Source organism: Convolutriloba macropyga, unplaced genomic scaffold (assembly GCF_964194025.1).
Source record: "Convolutriloba macropyga unplaced genomic scaffold, txConMacr16.3 SCAFFOLD_4587, whole genome shotgun sequence".
NCBI lineage: Eukaryota > Metazoa > Xenacoelomorpha > Acoela > Convolutidae > Convolutriloba > Convolutriloba macropyga.
This window is the reverse complement of record NW_027452509.1, coordinates 1-14,529: the sequence shown is the minus strand read 5'-3', so window position 1 is coordinate 14,529 and position 14,529 is coordinate 1. Positions and strand designations below refer to the sequence as shown.

The 14,529-nt window shown below is 36.9% G+C and overlaps 4 non-coding genes across 4 annotated transcripts; all 4 read left to right on the top strand.

Annotated features, from left to right (window-relative positions):
- The first annotated feature begins 213 nt into the window (after positions 1-213).
- LOC142357542 (U2 spliceosomal RNA) lies at positions 214-405 on the top strand. The gene has a single exon (XR_012761624.1). It is a non-coding gene; the product is annotated as a U2 spliceosomal RNA (small nuclear RNA).
- Positions 406-9,320: 8,915 nt separating this feature from the next.
- LOC142357545 (U2 spliceosomal RNA) lies at positions 9,321-9,513 on the top strand. The gene has a single exon (XR_012761627.1). It is a non-coding gene; the product is annotated as a U2 spliceosomal RNA (small nuclear RNA).
- Positions 9,514-11,542: 2,029 nt separating this feature from the next.
- On the top strand, positions 11,543-11,735 carry LOC142357544 (U2 spliceosomal RNA). The gene has a single exon (XR_012761626.1). It is a non-coding gene; the product is annotated as a U2 spliceosomal RNA (small nuclear RNA).
- Positions 11,736-13,514: 1,779 nt separating this feature from the next.
- On the top strand, positions 13,515-13,707 carry LOC142357543 (U2 spliceosomal RNA). Its single transcript, XR_012761625.1, has one exon. It is a non-coding gene; the product is annotated as a U2 spliceosomal RNA (small nuclear RNA).
- The last annotated feature ends 822 nt before the right edge of the window (positions 13,708-14,529 follow it).

Sequence of the window (14,529 nt, the reverse complement as noted above, 5' to 3'; positions counted from 1 at the left end):
GTAATGGGCTCTTGGGCTACGACAACCTTAGAGGCCCATGAAAGGTTTCAAGACTTGAAGTCCATAATCAGGTGGAACTAGTTTTTGATGCATGCTTGTGACCTATTTTTGTGTGCTTTGTGTTGGTGTCTCTTTTCTATCTTCTTTGATTGATTATGATGTCTGCTCCTATGTTGAATGTATGATGTATATCGCTTTGTTATAATAAAAAATTTAAATTCTCGGCCTTTTGGCTAAGATCATGTGTAGTATCTGTTCTTGTCAGCTTAATATCTGGCATGTCGGGCATTGCCTGGCACCAATATTAAACTGGTTTTTGATCCTCGGATCCGACAAAGAAGCTTGCTTCAGTCGGTCCACGGATCGTCCCGGTCCTACACTACCGCCGGGTACGGTCCATCAAAATCATGAATTATAGAACTTTAAGGAATAAACTCCTCTGTATGTAGCTGTACTCCGACATATTTTGGTACCTGAGGTAGGGCGATGATGTTCTGCAAACTTTACTTGGCCGTGAAACAGGATCTTAAAGGGCAAGGCCGCACGTGAAAACAATTGTGTACGGCAGTCTGCAGAATTTGAAGTCATAAACTGAGAGTAAATTGAAAGTACTATTGACTAAACTGCAAACTTTTGAAACTTTCAATTGTTGAGGGTGATTTTTAACCCACTGAGCTAATTGAACTCCTAGGATTGATGACATATTTTTCGATGCGCTCTTGGTTTTTCTTCCGAATTGAAGATACGTTATGGTGATAAATTATTGCAATTGATTGAGTTGTTATGAAACATGAAAAAAGTGAAACACGTGAAAACAATTGTGAAGGACATCTGCTAAACATGTAGTCATAAGCAGCGAGCACAACGAGCGAAAAACAAGGTGGTTTTCGTGCAGAACGTCAAGTATACCGAAGTAAAAATAAGCTAACATAAAGCAAGCCGAAAATTAAGTATCCCGTTGTTTTGAAAGTAAGATATGACAAGGAGGCTCGGTAATGTGCGTACGCACATAAGGTTCCAACCCCGCTCACCCATATTTTTGATTCTTGACTTAATTGGCTACCATATGATGAAGAGATCGAAAACTTTCAAAAACATACATATCTTTCCATAAACGACCAATGGAAAACAATAATGCCACCCTAGAGGGGCGATGAACGTTGTTGATAATAGGACTACTAGAAAGGACAAAAATAAATATCAAACAACAAACATTATTTACGACCAAAACTTGATGTTTATAATAAATAAAATCATAACAAAATCAAACTCGCATCAGATAAAACCGAAACAAAACAATTTAACCTATACTTCATTAGAAAAAAATCTGGGACCTGTCCTCAATGCAGGTCGACAAAAAACAGGTTAACAGATCTAAATACGTCTCCGTTTTTGAAAACAATTAATTTCACAGAAATCCCTAAAATGTTCATTTATATCTCCATTGGAAGCAATTGAGACATGTCATTATCCAATGTTGAATTGCGCAAAAAGTCAAAGCCAATGGGACCTACAATTATTGTTATAAATTGAAAAGAAAACAAAAATCCTATAAAATGTACAAATTAAAAAAATCACAAATATTTTATGAAATCTGGTAGTAACAGTAGTAACAAAGCCGAGAAAATGTTGGAAGCTAAAACGGTAAAAAAGATTAAAGTACAGATCACTGGAAACGGGTTTTGACCTCTGTTTACAGAGACTGAGCTACAAAGCGACCGAAAAACTATTTAAAAAAGACGAAGCGCAAACACCCAAATATATTTTTGAAAAACAAAATTCTCAAAAGTTAAAACACACTTAAGATTTCAACAAACAGCCGTGAATTAACTTGCAATGTCCCAGGAACCCAATTGGTCCGGTTAAAAATGAGACTAAGTCAAGACCCCACAAAATAACAACAATTATATAAAGAAGCCAAAACAATTTCACAAGACAACACTGTTCAAGGCACTATAATTATAAGATGTACCTGCAAGAACTTTAAATTGTCATTTGCTCCTCATTTTTATATCAACGAGTCTTCCTTATAAAGGGCCTACGTAGATATGACAACAAAAAGAAACCCAAAAACTGAACAGTATAGATCTGTCAAAATTCTTTTGAAATTATTAGTCGAAGCAATCAGTCACAACGTATAACCAAGCGCAAAAAAATGTTTGAGTCAACAAAAGTAATTGAGGCTTCACATTAGTGAAATTGAGTTATATGATTACGAAAATGAAAGGAAAATGGATAGAGTTGACAATTTTTTATTTCAGTTTTAAAGTTATTATACAAACCACTAAAAACTGAATTTTTTTCACTAGGTTGAGTTATACGTCCTGGTGAAGCAATTAAGCCCTATCGTCAATAGGTCTTAGACGTACAAGAACAAAAAGAATAACAAACATAGGCAAAAAAAATCCAAAATTTTTGAAAATAACGGTTTCTCCTAAGCTGTGCAAATTCTTTTCTATGCTTTTCTTCAATTGGATTTGCCAGTAATGTGATAACTTGACCAGAAAAAAAATGAACTCATAAAAAATACAGTTAAGCTCAAAAATAAAAACAATTGAAAAGGCGCAGTATCAAAACAAAGAGACCATTAGTTTAAAATAAAACAGTTGCGGACAACAATTTACAACCTGTAGGAAATCCGTTTCTGCCTGTTTTTACTGAGACTGCGCCCAAAGATGAGAGAAAAAAATAGTGGCAAAGTTCAAAAAATAACCGATATTTTCTTAAAACAATTATATTCAAAGTTATAACAGACATTAGATCATTTATAGTGTCTAGTTTCTTTTATACCTCCTAAAAAAACTGGATCTCTGACTGGGGACAATAGGTCATTGGGCTACAAAAAAGAGAACAAATGAAAGCACATCTCAAGAAGTAAATATAAAATATTTTTACTAAAGCATTGTTTTGGGCCATAAAAACCATGAGCTTTAATCTGAAACCGTAATGTAATCTCGTTAGGCTTCATTTGTTGTCGATTATATCTGCTATAATTATGCCTGGATATGAAATTCTTCTAAGTAAAAAAAGTTTACATAAAAAACATTTAAATAGAAAAAATATTTTAAAAAGAGTCGCGCCCGATTAAAATCTAAAAAAATTTTATCGTAAGGATCCATGTCGAGATCAAGAGAAGCCCAGATATTGCTGCGCGTCTAACAAATTACTCATTTGTTCAAATGGTTGCGAAAGAGACCATTTTTTTATCAAAAATTTTTCAATTTGTCAAAAATAAAAATGCGTTTTGTATAATTATCGAGTTACATTCGCAAAAATCTGGCAAAATTACAATTCCAGGAGACTCTCAAAGCCACTGAGTGTTCAAGTAGCTCATATGTCAACTTAAAGGAATATGGCAGCATTTTAAGGTATCTAATTTCAGAAAATTTGAAGCAAGTTGGCTAAAAAGCAATTTTGGTCACCAATTTTGTCCCAAAAAAGACGAATTTTGGAAAATGTAGAATAATATTCCGCCAAAAAAACGTCACTTCAAATCGTCATTTTTTCCTTATTTTAATATTAAAAAGTCATCATTATTAAAGGCCTATGTAGACATTACAACAAAAAGAAACCCAGAAATTGAAATATGTAGAAATCTCAAAAACTTTTTATGAAATTAATGGTCGAAGCAATCAGTCACAATGTATAGCCAAACGCAAAAAAATGTTTGAATCAACAAAAGTATTTGAGGCTTCTAATTAGTGAGATTGAGTTATATGATAACGAAATTGAAAGCAAAATGTATGCAGTTGAATTTTTTTCTCATTTCAAAATTAAACCAAACAACCATCATTAAAAAAAAACAACTAAAAACTGAAGTTTTTTAACAAGGTTGGGTTATACGTCCTGGGGAAACAATTAAGACCTATCGTTGTTAGGTATTAGACGTACAAAAACGAAAAGAAATACAAACACAGGCGAAAACAAAAACCCATACAATTTTGCAAAATAACTGTTTCTCCAAAGTTGTGCAATTCCACTTCTATGCTTTCTATCAATTGGACTTGTCAATAATGCGATAATTCGAACAAGAAACAAAATGAACTCATGAAATATGCAATTATGCTCAAGAACTAAAACAATTGAAAAGGCGCAACATCAAAACAAAGAGACCATTAGTTGAAAATAAAACTTTTGAGGACAATAAATTACAACCCACAGGAAATCGGTTTCTGCCTGTTTTCAATCAGAGAGAAATAAAATAATGACAAAGTTAAAATATTAACTGATATTTTCTTAAAACAAAAATACTCAAAGTTATTACAGACATTAGATGACAACTGAAAGAAGTGTCTAGGTTCATTTATACCTCCTAAAAAAGTAACTTGATCTCTGACTGGGGACAATTAGTCATTGGGCTGCAAAAAGATAACAAATGAAAGCACAATTGAAGAAGTACATAATTTTTTTTTCGAAAATATTGGTCAATGCCATAAAAACCATGAGCTTAACTCTGAAACCGTAATATAATCTAGTTGAGGCTCATTTTTTGTAGATATTACCTGCCATATTTGAGCCCTGATTTTAAATTCTTGTAAGCAAAAAAAGTTTCGTAAACAAAAAAAACCATTTACTTAGCGGAATTTTTTGAAAAGATGTCTCGCCCAATTAATACGTAAAACGTAAGGATCCATGGCAAGTTAAAGACAAGCCCAGATGTTGCTGCGCGTCTAACAAAATACTCATTTGTTCAAATGGTTTCGAAATAGATCTTTTTTTTACAAAAATTTTTCGGTTTGTTAAAAACAAAATTGCATTTTGTATAATTATCGAATTTAAATTGGCAACAATCTGGCGAAACTACAATTCCAGAAGACTCTCAAAGCCAACGGGTGTAAAACTAGCTCATTTGTCAGCTTTAAAAATATGACCGCAGTTTTAGAGTATCTACTTTGAGCAAATTTAAATCAAGTTGGCTAAAGAAGCAAATTTGGTTCCGAAAAATTGAATTTTCAAAAAAACTTAGGATAAATTCTTGCCAAAAAACTCCGAACAGGCGTTTTAATGATAGCACTCAGAACTCTCTACGATGGTTTTATCGACCGCCCAATATTGTTTGAACAAAAAACCCATTTGAGTATATACTAAAGTGGGTCGGAACAAAAAGGGACTATGCTTGACGAGAATCAAAAATGCATGTTTAAGCACCAAATCTTGACAGGTTTGAGGATCCCTCGAAAAGCATAATTAAAAGTTGCCTTGAACAGCAGGGTTAGGCGAACACACCGAGAGAGGTCAATGACCCAAAAGGCACAAACGCAGGGACAGTATTAAACTCGAGTCAAAAGCCAGGAGCAGCCACCACTTGATTGTAGATACGCGTGGAGCAGCTGCCATCTTGCAGATATCTTGCCCATTGAAAAAAAAATACTCTGGGCCGGGTGGGTGTTGCCGGGTGTGTCTGTGTTGTCGGTGTTGCCGGGTGTGTCTGTGTGTCTGTGGGTGAGGGGAAGCGCACGTGTGTATATATGTTGGGTGTTCACTGTCAAAACATTCTGCAATTTTTTTCTGCGCAGTTTTTTAATTGCTCAAAAACAAAAGTCTTGCGTGTTTGGCTAAGATCATGCAGTACCTAATTTAATTCTGCCTCTTCTCGAATTCCGATAACGCATTGATTATTTGATAACTTTCTGTTCAAACGGTCTTCTTAATTTATCCTTTAACGTTTATAACATTTCTATCCTTGAATTAGCACATGGTTAAAGTAACTCTCTCCCGCCGAACTGCCGTGGCGCCATAGCGTGCTCAAGTGTTACTTCAACTTTCGGTTTACATCTTTTTTCCCACCATGTGTTCCTATGTTTCGCGCAAGTTTTAATCACCACAGTCGCGTTTTGTTGTCTATTTCAATTTCAAAGCTGCGTCCCCGCGTGTAAGCTATTTATAAACAGTTAGATTATGTTGCATAGTAAGCCTCGTTCACCTAACGAGCTAACGTTTGCGCGCGCTAGTCAGGGAGTTTCCTAAAACTGGAGATCGTTTCCCCGCTTACTCTTCCAATAAGGGGGTTTTGCTAATTGCAGCTTCGAAATAAGAATACTATTGATTATGTACTAAGATACTATTGATAATGTATTGATAATGTATTGATAACGTACGTTCGATAATGTACTAAGATAATAAAATCATAGTACATTATCGAACGTCACTCGATTTAACTATGTAACTTGATTTAACAGAGTTTCATTTTGAGGGATATTCGGCAATAATCCCTTACCACTGCGAACGGCCTGTCAATTGCCTAGAATGTTGGGCACTGGTTAGGGAAACATCCTCCAAAGAGGATAAAATTAAACATTGTTGAATTCGGCGTGCCGAACCTATATCAACGGTCAATATCATATGCTCGTCTTGATAAAATACTTCTGACAAAAAAAGAGCCACCTCACATCAAGCCACACATTTTGGCGATGGTTCTTTTGCTTTATCTACCTATAAATGCGATTGCACCAAATGATTTGCAACTCAAAAGGCCTTGAGTAGCCACAATAGCATTTGCCTTAAAATTAAACAAACAAATAGTTAAGTTAAACGAGAAAAAAGTGCCAAGGGCGGCAACCAGGATGACGTTTGGGATACCGAATCCACCCCTCGATATAACCAGGAAAATCGGTTGTCGATCGAAAACAAATTAGCAATTGGCGACTGTACAGAGGAGCCGGAATTTAATTAGATTTTTACAGAAACATCAAATAAATTCACAGAATAGGACCTCTGCCCATCTCCACGTCCCAAAATAAACAAAAGAAGCAAAAAATGACGGCGATGAGACTTACAAACGTGGCACAGGAATGAAAAACTTCCAGGGAGCATTCGATTACATATTTCAGTGCGGCATCCCGTGCGAAACTTTCGACCCAGACAAATGAAAATGAACAACCGCACCCTTCCCTCCAACTCTCCTGAAAAGACATAATTTTTGGATCCAAAATCTCGGAAACTGTCCCCGAGAGACCTGCAAGCACTATATTCTACAAGTTCCAAGAAAGCCATGGAGTATTTGAGATCGTCTAATCAGGTCGCGTGGGAGATGCGAAGTGCTGTTCCCAAAGACGGTTGGAACGTGCAGTTCAACTGCAATCTAGGGCCAGTAAATATTAAAAACATTTGGCCAAATCACAGCTTGACAGTAGACGAACTTAACTGTCCTTTCGAATTAGCCGAAGTGAAAAAGGCCCTAAAGCATTACGAATCGGCTCCTTGACCGGAGAGCTGGACGTACAAGCAAAAATCTGAGTTTAAAGGGGTTGCTTACAACAATCCTGACTATCTACATCATCTTAGATGAACAGGAAAAACACCAAATTACTGCAAATTATAATTTTTGCTCCTATTTACAAAACCTACGGAATGACAATCCGGCAATAAAAAACTGTTGAAAAAATTTCAAAAAATTGCATTAGCAAACGAAGGATACAAGCTACTAACGTCAATTTTGGCATCAAGGCTATCCAAACGGCCGGAAACTAATTAAGGCTTTTCATATTCTCAACGATGGAGTTAGGGATAACTCTTTCTTCATCAACACGTTACCTTCCAGAAAATCGGGTATGTTTTTTGACCTGTCCGATGCTTTCAACAGCGTCTCTGGTGAAATACTAACAAAAGGGCTAAGTTGTAGTGGGTGTCCGCTAAGGATAGTATTTTTAGTGAGAAATCTGTACAAGGGTTGTGTATCTTCACCGGTCACAGATGGGAAAAAGCCTCTCTGCGATCCCAGTCCTATCAAACCAGGTGTTACGCAAGGTTGTCCCATGTCTTCAGTCCTCTTTAACTATTACATGAATCCATTATTTGAGGCTGCGTTGGATGACGACGGCACGTGTCTGAGATATATGTTCGACCTGGCATAAATCCTCCCTGACGCCATCAATGCCCAAATTGTCGCAGACAATATGACCAAAACTGCATTTTCCCTTCATATCATTTTAGCATTAAAAAACGGGGGCTCAGGAAAGTAAACAAAGATGTTATCTTGAACAAAGAACCTATCCGCGGCACACCTCGCTACAAGCACCTCCACGCCTAGTTTATTAAGGATGCATGCTCTACCAAAATTTAATCTTCTGATTCAAAACACCACTCCCTTACAATCGCATCTGAAGTACATTAATGCTTATATGAGGAATGTAGTCAAAGTAATTTGCTACCTACCTGAAAAATTGACCTCAAGCTACTGCCACCTGAGCAGAATGCAAGGGCGCCAGAATACCTGATTCTGTCTGGCTGTGGTGCACGAAGGTGATCACGTCCTATATCGCAGAAATGAATCAGGAAGCAGAAATCTTAGGAAAAAGCAGGCGAGATACAGGGGATTGAGAACTTCCATGCAACTGTTGAAAAAATCTCCGTCAGTTTTTAAAATGCAAGAATCAAGGACCTTTCTTTGAAACAATGCAACACTCACCTGAAACAACACAGTCAATTTACAATTTTCATGCAATGGTGTGCGATTGATGATTTAAACAGAAAGTCAGATTAAATCTGAGCTTGTTGAAAGGTTCAATAACATGGACAAGTCAACTAAACAAAAACAGTAGACGTTGTCGACTAGGCGACCAAACCATGAACCATGTCTTGAATTCATGTCCAGCCCAATATAAAGAAGTTGTAAAACGACACAATATTGTACGTAATCACATTGAAAAATGAATAACTGAGCAAGTAATGGCACAGTGTCAAAATCATTTCGTCATAGAAACCGGAAACCAAAACAGTATTGCAGATGAAATCTCAAAACAAAACGCATTCTTAAGGAACAGAGTTCATGGCAAAAGCGCAACTAAATACGAAAAGTTTAAAACTCCTTTTGCCTATCGTTGAAATCCAACATCTGTCGATACACTTCATTTGAGATTCTTGAGATCGGCCTCGATGTCGTACTCTGCAACATTGCAAAAGATCAAGCAAAGTCAACGAAAAACAAAGGCCACACTTTGAGCATTCTTGTCCACCAGGCACGGAATCAGGTTGCTATCCACCTGAAAGGGAAGCGCCAAAATGAATGAAAAGCTTATGAAGAACAAATATTGCTATTAGAGCAAGAAATCCGATTCCGTGTATTCAGAGAGGTACATTACTCTCTATAACCAACGCAAGTCCTATGAAATTTCAAACATCGGGAATCGACACCAAAAAAGTTCTTTTTGAAGCAATTCAGCGACAACAAATAGAACTTTTTGTATTTTTGGACGAAAACTAATTGGAGATTTTTTCATCGAAACACGTTTTGAATAATGGATTTAATTCTTCAATTCGAAATTATTGCCAATTTTGAAGTTGAAATTTGAAACAATCGTCAAAGTTAATCAAGAACTCTTATCGCTTCTGGGCCTTTTGGCTGAGCTGATGTGTATTATCTGTTCTTGTCAACCTAATATTTGGCATGTCGGGCATTGCCTGGCAGCAATTTTAAACTACTTTTTGATCTTGGGATTAGTCAAACAAGCTCGCTTCAGTCATTTCACGGTTTGTCACGAAAACTGCTTTACCGCCAGGTACGGTCTCAATTTTTCTCTCTCTCTCTCAAACATACTCATGCTGTCTTTTTCTTTAAGTATCCGGTAATCTAAATGTCACGCCATTTCTCATCCTCCTTCGCTTTCTCTGTGTTCTGTTCTTAAAATTCTCATCGGTTTTTCTCGTTTTTTTGTCTGGTTTTAATCACACTAAATTCTTTTTTCGAGATCGAATGCTCTCCCTTTCTCTCTTTCCTCCCCCTGTCTTTCCTCTCTCTGTCTATCTATCTATCTATCTATCTCTCTCTCTCTCTCTCTCTTCTCTCTTTCTTCTCTCTCTCCCTTTCTCTCGTTCTCGCCATTCCTCGTTTTCAGGTATATTATCGCTCTGGCAGTTCTGGCAATTTATCATCTGATAAAATTTGTGTTTTAACCATCTCACTCCCTCTTTCTGTTTTTTCTGTTGTTTTTCCGTTCTCACTCTCCTCACTTCATCCTCAATCTTCATCACTCTCCTCTCTCTCTCTCTCTCGTTCGCTCTCTCTCTCTCTCTCTCTCTCTCTCTCTCTCTCTCTCTTTCTCTCTTTCTCTTTCGTGTTCAAGTAACTTCTGTTTTTGTGTTTCACAATTCAGTGTTCTCACTTTCATTTTTTCTCTACTTTCTCTATGCGTGTATTTTTTTAACGTTCTCTGTTATCTTTATTTCTCTCTCCGTCCTATCCTATGGTTGTTTCTTTTACTTTTCTCTGTTTCCTTCTCTGTCTCTTTCTCGCTCTCTCTCCCTCTCTCTCTCTCTCTCTCTCTCTCTTTCTCTCTCTTTCTAACGTCTCCTATTATTTTCGTTCTTGTCTAGAAGCTTCTCCATTTCGTGTATTTTTTCTTGCACGTTTCAGTATTCTCTCTGTTTCTCTTTTTCTCCCTTTCACTTTTGCTCTCAAAATCTCGCTTCTTTGTTTTAATTCTCTTTTTCGTTTTTAACTGTCTTCTTTTTTCTCCCTCTCAGTTTCTCAGTCTTTCTCGTTTCTTTTATTAATTTTCTCTTTGTCCCTCTCTCACTCTATCTTTCTCTTTCTATCTCTATTTCTCTCTCTCTCTCTCTCTCTCTCTCTCTCTCTTTCTCTTGGTTTCTCATCTCACGTTTTAAGTTTTTCAAAATCGTTTTATGTCTCACCTGAAACAACACAGTCAATTTACAATTTTCATGCAATGGTGTGCGATTGATGATTTAAACAGAAAGTCAGATTAAATCTGAGCTTGTTGAAAGGTTCAATAACATGGACAAGTCAACTAAACAAAAACAGTAGACGTTGTCGACTAGGCGACCAAACCATGAACCATGTCTTGAATTCATGTCCAGCCCAATATAAAGAAGTTGTAAAACGACACAATATTGTACGTAATCACATTGAAAAATGAATAACTGAGCAAGTAATGGCACAGTGTCAAAATCATTTCGTCATAGAAACCGGAAACCAAAACAGTATTGCAGATGAAATCTCAAAACAAAACGCATTCTTAAGGAACAGAGTTCATGGCAAAAGCGCAACTAAATACGAAAAGTTTAAAACTCCTTTTGCCTATCGTTGAAATCCAACATCTGTCGATACACTTCATTTGAGATTCTTGAGATCGGCCTCGATGTCGTACTCTGCAACATTGCAAAAGATCAAGCAAAGTCAACGAAAAACAAAGGCCACACTTTGAGCATTCTTGTCCACCAGGCACGGAATCAGGTTGCTATCCACCTGAAAGGGAAGCGCCAAAATGAATGAAAAGCTTATGAAAAACAAATATTGCTATTAGAGCAAGAAATCCGATTCCGTGTATTCAGAGAGGTACATTACTCTCTATAACCAACGCAAGTCCTATGAAATTTCAAACATCGGGAATCGACACCAAAAAAGTTCTTTTTGAAGCAATTCAGCGACAACAAATAGAACTTTTTGTATTTTTGGACGAAAACTAATTGGAGATTTTTTCATCGAAACACGTTTTGAATAATGGATTTAATTCTTCAATTCGAAATTATTGCCAATTTTGAAGTTGAAATTTGAAACAATCGTCAAAGTTAATCAAGAACTCTTATCGCTTCTGGGCCTTTTGGCTGAGCTGATGTGTATTATCTGTTCTTGTCAACCTAATATTTGGCATGTCGGGCATTGCCTGGCAGCAATTTTAAACTACTTTTTGATCTTGGGATTAGTCAAACAAGCTTGCTTCAGTCATTTCACGGTTTGTCACGAAAACTGCTTTACCGCCAGGTACGGTCTCAATTTTTCTCTCTCTCTCTCTCTCTCTTCTCTCTTTCTTCTCTCTCTCCCTTTCTCTCGTTCTCGCCATTCCTCGTTTTCAGGTATATTATCGCTCTGGCAGTTCTGGCAATTTATCATCTGATAAAATTTGTGTTTTAACCATCTCACTCCCTCTTTCTGTTTTTTCTGTTGTTTTTCCGTTCTCACTCTCCTCACTTCATCCTCAATCTTCATCACTCTCCTCTCTCTCTCTCTCTCGTTCGCTCTCTCTCTCTCTCTCTCTCTCTCTCTCTTTCTCTCTTTCTCTTTCGTGTTCAAGTAACTTCTGTTTTTGTGTTTCACAATTCAGTGTTCTCACTTTCATTTTTTCTCTACTTTCTCTGTGCGTGTATTTTTTTAACGTTCTCTGTTATCTTTATTTCTCTCTCCGTCCTATCCTATGGTTGTTTCTTTTACTTTTCTCTGTTTCCTTCTCTGTCTCTTTCTCGCTCTCTCTCCCTCTCCCTCTCTCTCTCTCTCTCTCTTTCTCTCTCTTTCTAACGTCTCCTATTATTTTCGTTCTTGTCTAGAAGCTTCTCCATTTCGTGTATTTTTTCTTGCACGTTTCAGTATTCTCTCTATTTCTCTTTTTCTCCCTTTCACTTTTGCTCTCAAAATCTCGCTTCTTTGTTTTAATTCTCTTTTTCGTTTTTAACTGTCTTCTTTTTTCTCCCTCTCAGTTTCTCAGTCTTTCTCGTTTCTTTTATTAATTTTCTCTTTGTCCCTCTCTCACTCTATCTTTCTCTTTCTATCTCTATTTCTCTCTCTCTCTCTCTCTCTCTCTCTCTCTCTCTCTTTCTCTTGGTTTCTCATCTCACGTTTTAAGTTTTTCAAAATCGTTTTATGTCTCACCTGAAACAACACAGTCAATTTACAATTTTCATGCAATGGTGTGCGATTGATGATTTAAACAGAAAGTCAGATTAAATCTGAGCTTGTTGAAAGGTTCAATAACATGGACAAGTCAACTAAACAAAAACAGTAGACGTTGTCGACTAGGCGACCAAACCATGAACCATGTCTTGAATTCATGTCCAGCCCAATATAAAGAAGTTGTAAAACGACACAATATTGTACGTAATCACATTGAAAAATGAATAACTGAGCAAGTAATGGCACAGTGTCAAAATCATTTCGTCATAGAAACCGGAAACCAAAACAGTATTGCAGATGAAATCTCAAAACAAAACGCATTCTTAAGGAACAGAGTTCATGGCAAAAGCGCAACTAAATACGAAAAGTTTAAAACTCCTTTTGCCTATCTTTGAAATCCAACATCTGTCGATACACTTCATTTGAGATTCTTGAGATCGGCCTCGATGTCGTACTCTGCAACATTGCAAAAGATCAAGCAAAGTCAACGAAAAACAAAGGCCACACTTTGAGCATTCTTGTCCACCAGGCACGGAATCAGGTTGCTATCCACCTGAAAGGGAAGCGCCAAAATGAATGAAAAGCTTATGAAAAACAAATATTGCTATTAGAGCAAGAAATCCGATTCCGTGTATTCAGAGAGGTACATTACTCTCTATAACCAACGCAAGTCCTATGAAATTTCAAACATCGGGAATCGACACCAAAAAAGTTCTTTTTGAAGCAATTCAGCGACAACAAATAGAACTTTTTGTATTTTTGGACGAAAACTAATTGGAGATTTTTTCATCGAAACACGTTTTGAATAATGGATTTAATTCTTCAATTCGAAATTATTGCCAATTTTGAAGTTGAAATTTGAAACAATCGTCAAAGTTAATCAAGAACTCTTATCGCTTCTGGGCCTTTTGGCTGAGCTGATGTGTATTATCTGTTCTTGTCAACCTAATATTTGGCATGTCGGGCATTGCCTGGCAGCAATTTTAAACTACTTTTTGATCTTGGGATTAGTCAAACAAGCTTGCTTCAGTCATTTCACGGTTTGTCACGAAAACTGCTTTACCGCCAGGTACGGTCTCAATTTTTCTCTCTCTCTCTCTCTCTCTTCTCTCTTTCTTCTCTCTCTCCCTTTCTCTCGTTCTCGCCATTCCTCGTTTTCAGGTATATTATCGCTCTGGCAGTTCTGGCAATTTATCATCTGATAAAATTTGTGTTTTAACCATCTCACTCCCTCTTTCTGTTTTTTCTGTTGTTTTTCCGTTCTCACTCTCCTCACTTCATCCTCAATCTTCATCACTCTCCTCTCTCTCTCTCTCTCGTTCGCTCTCTCTCTCTCTCTCTCTCTCTCTCTCTCTCTCTCTCTCTCTCTTTCTCTCTTTCTCTTTCGTGTTCAAGTAACTTCTGTTTTTGTGTTTCACAATTCAGTGTTCTCACTTTCATTTTTTCTCTACTTTCTCTGTGCGTGTATTTTTTTAACGTTCTCTGTTATCTTTATTTCTCTCTCCGTCCTATCCTATGGTTGTTTCTTTTACTTTTCTCTGTTTCCTTCTCTGTCTCTTTCTCGCTCTCTCTCCCTCTCCCTCTCTCTCTCTCTCTCTCTCTTTCTCTCTCTTTCTAACGTCTCCTATTATTTTCGTTCTTGTCTAGAAGCTTCTCCATTTCGTGTATTTTTTCTTGCACGTTTCAGTATTCTCTCTATTTCTCTTTTTCTCCCTTTCACTTTTGCTCTCAAAATCTCGCTTCTTTGTTTTAATTCTCTTTTTCGTTTTTAACTGTCTTCTTTTTTCTCCCTCTCAGTTTCTCAGTCTTTCTCGTTTCTTTTATTAATTTTCTCTTTGTCCCTCTCTCACTCTATCTTTCTCTTTCTATCTCTATTTCTCTCTCTCTCTCTCTCTCTCTCTCTCTCT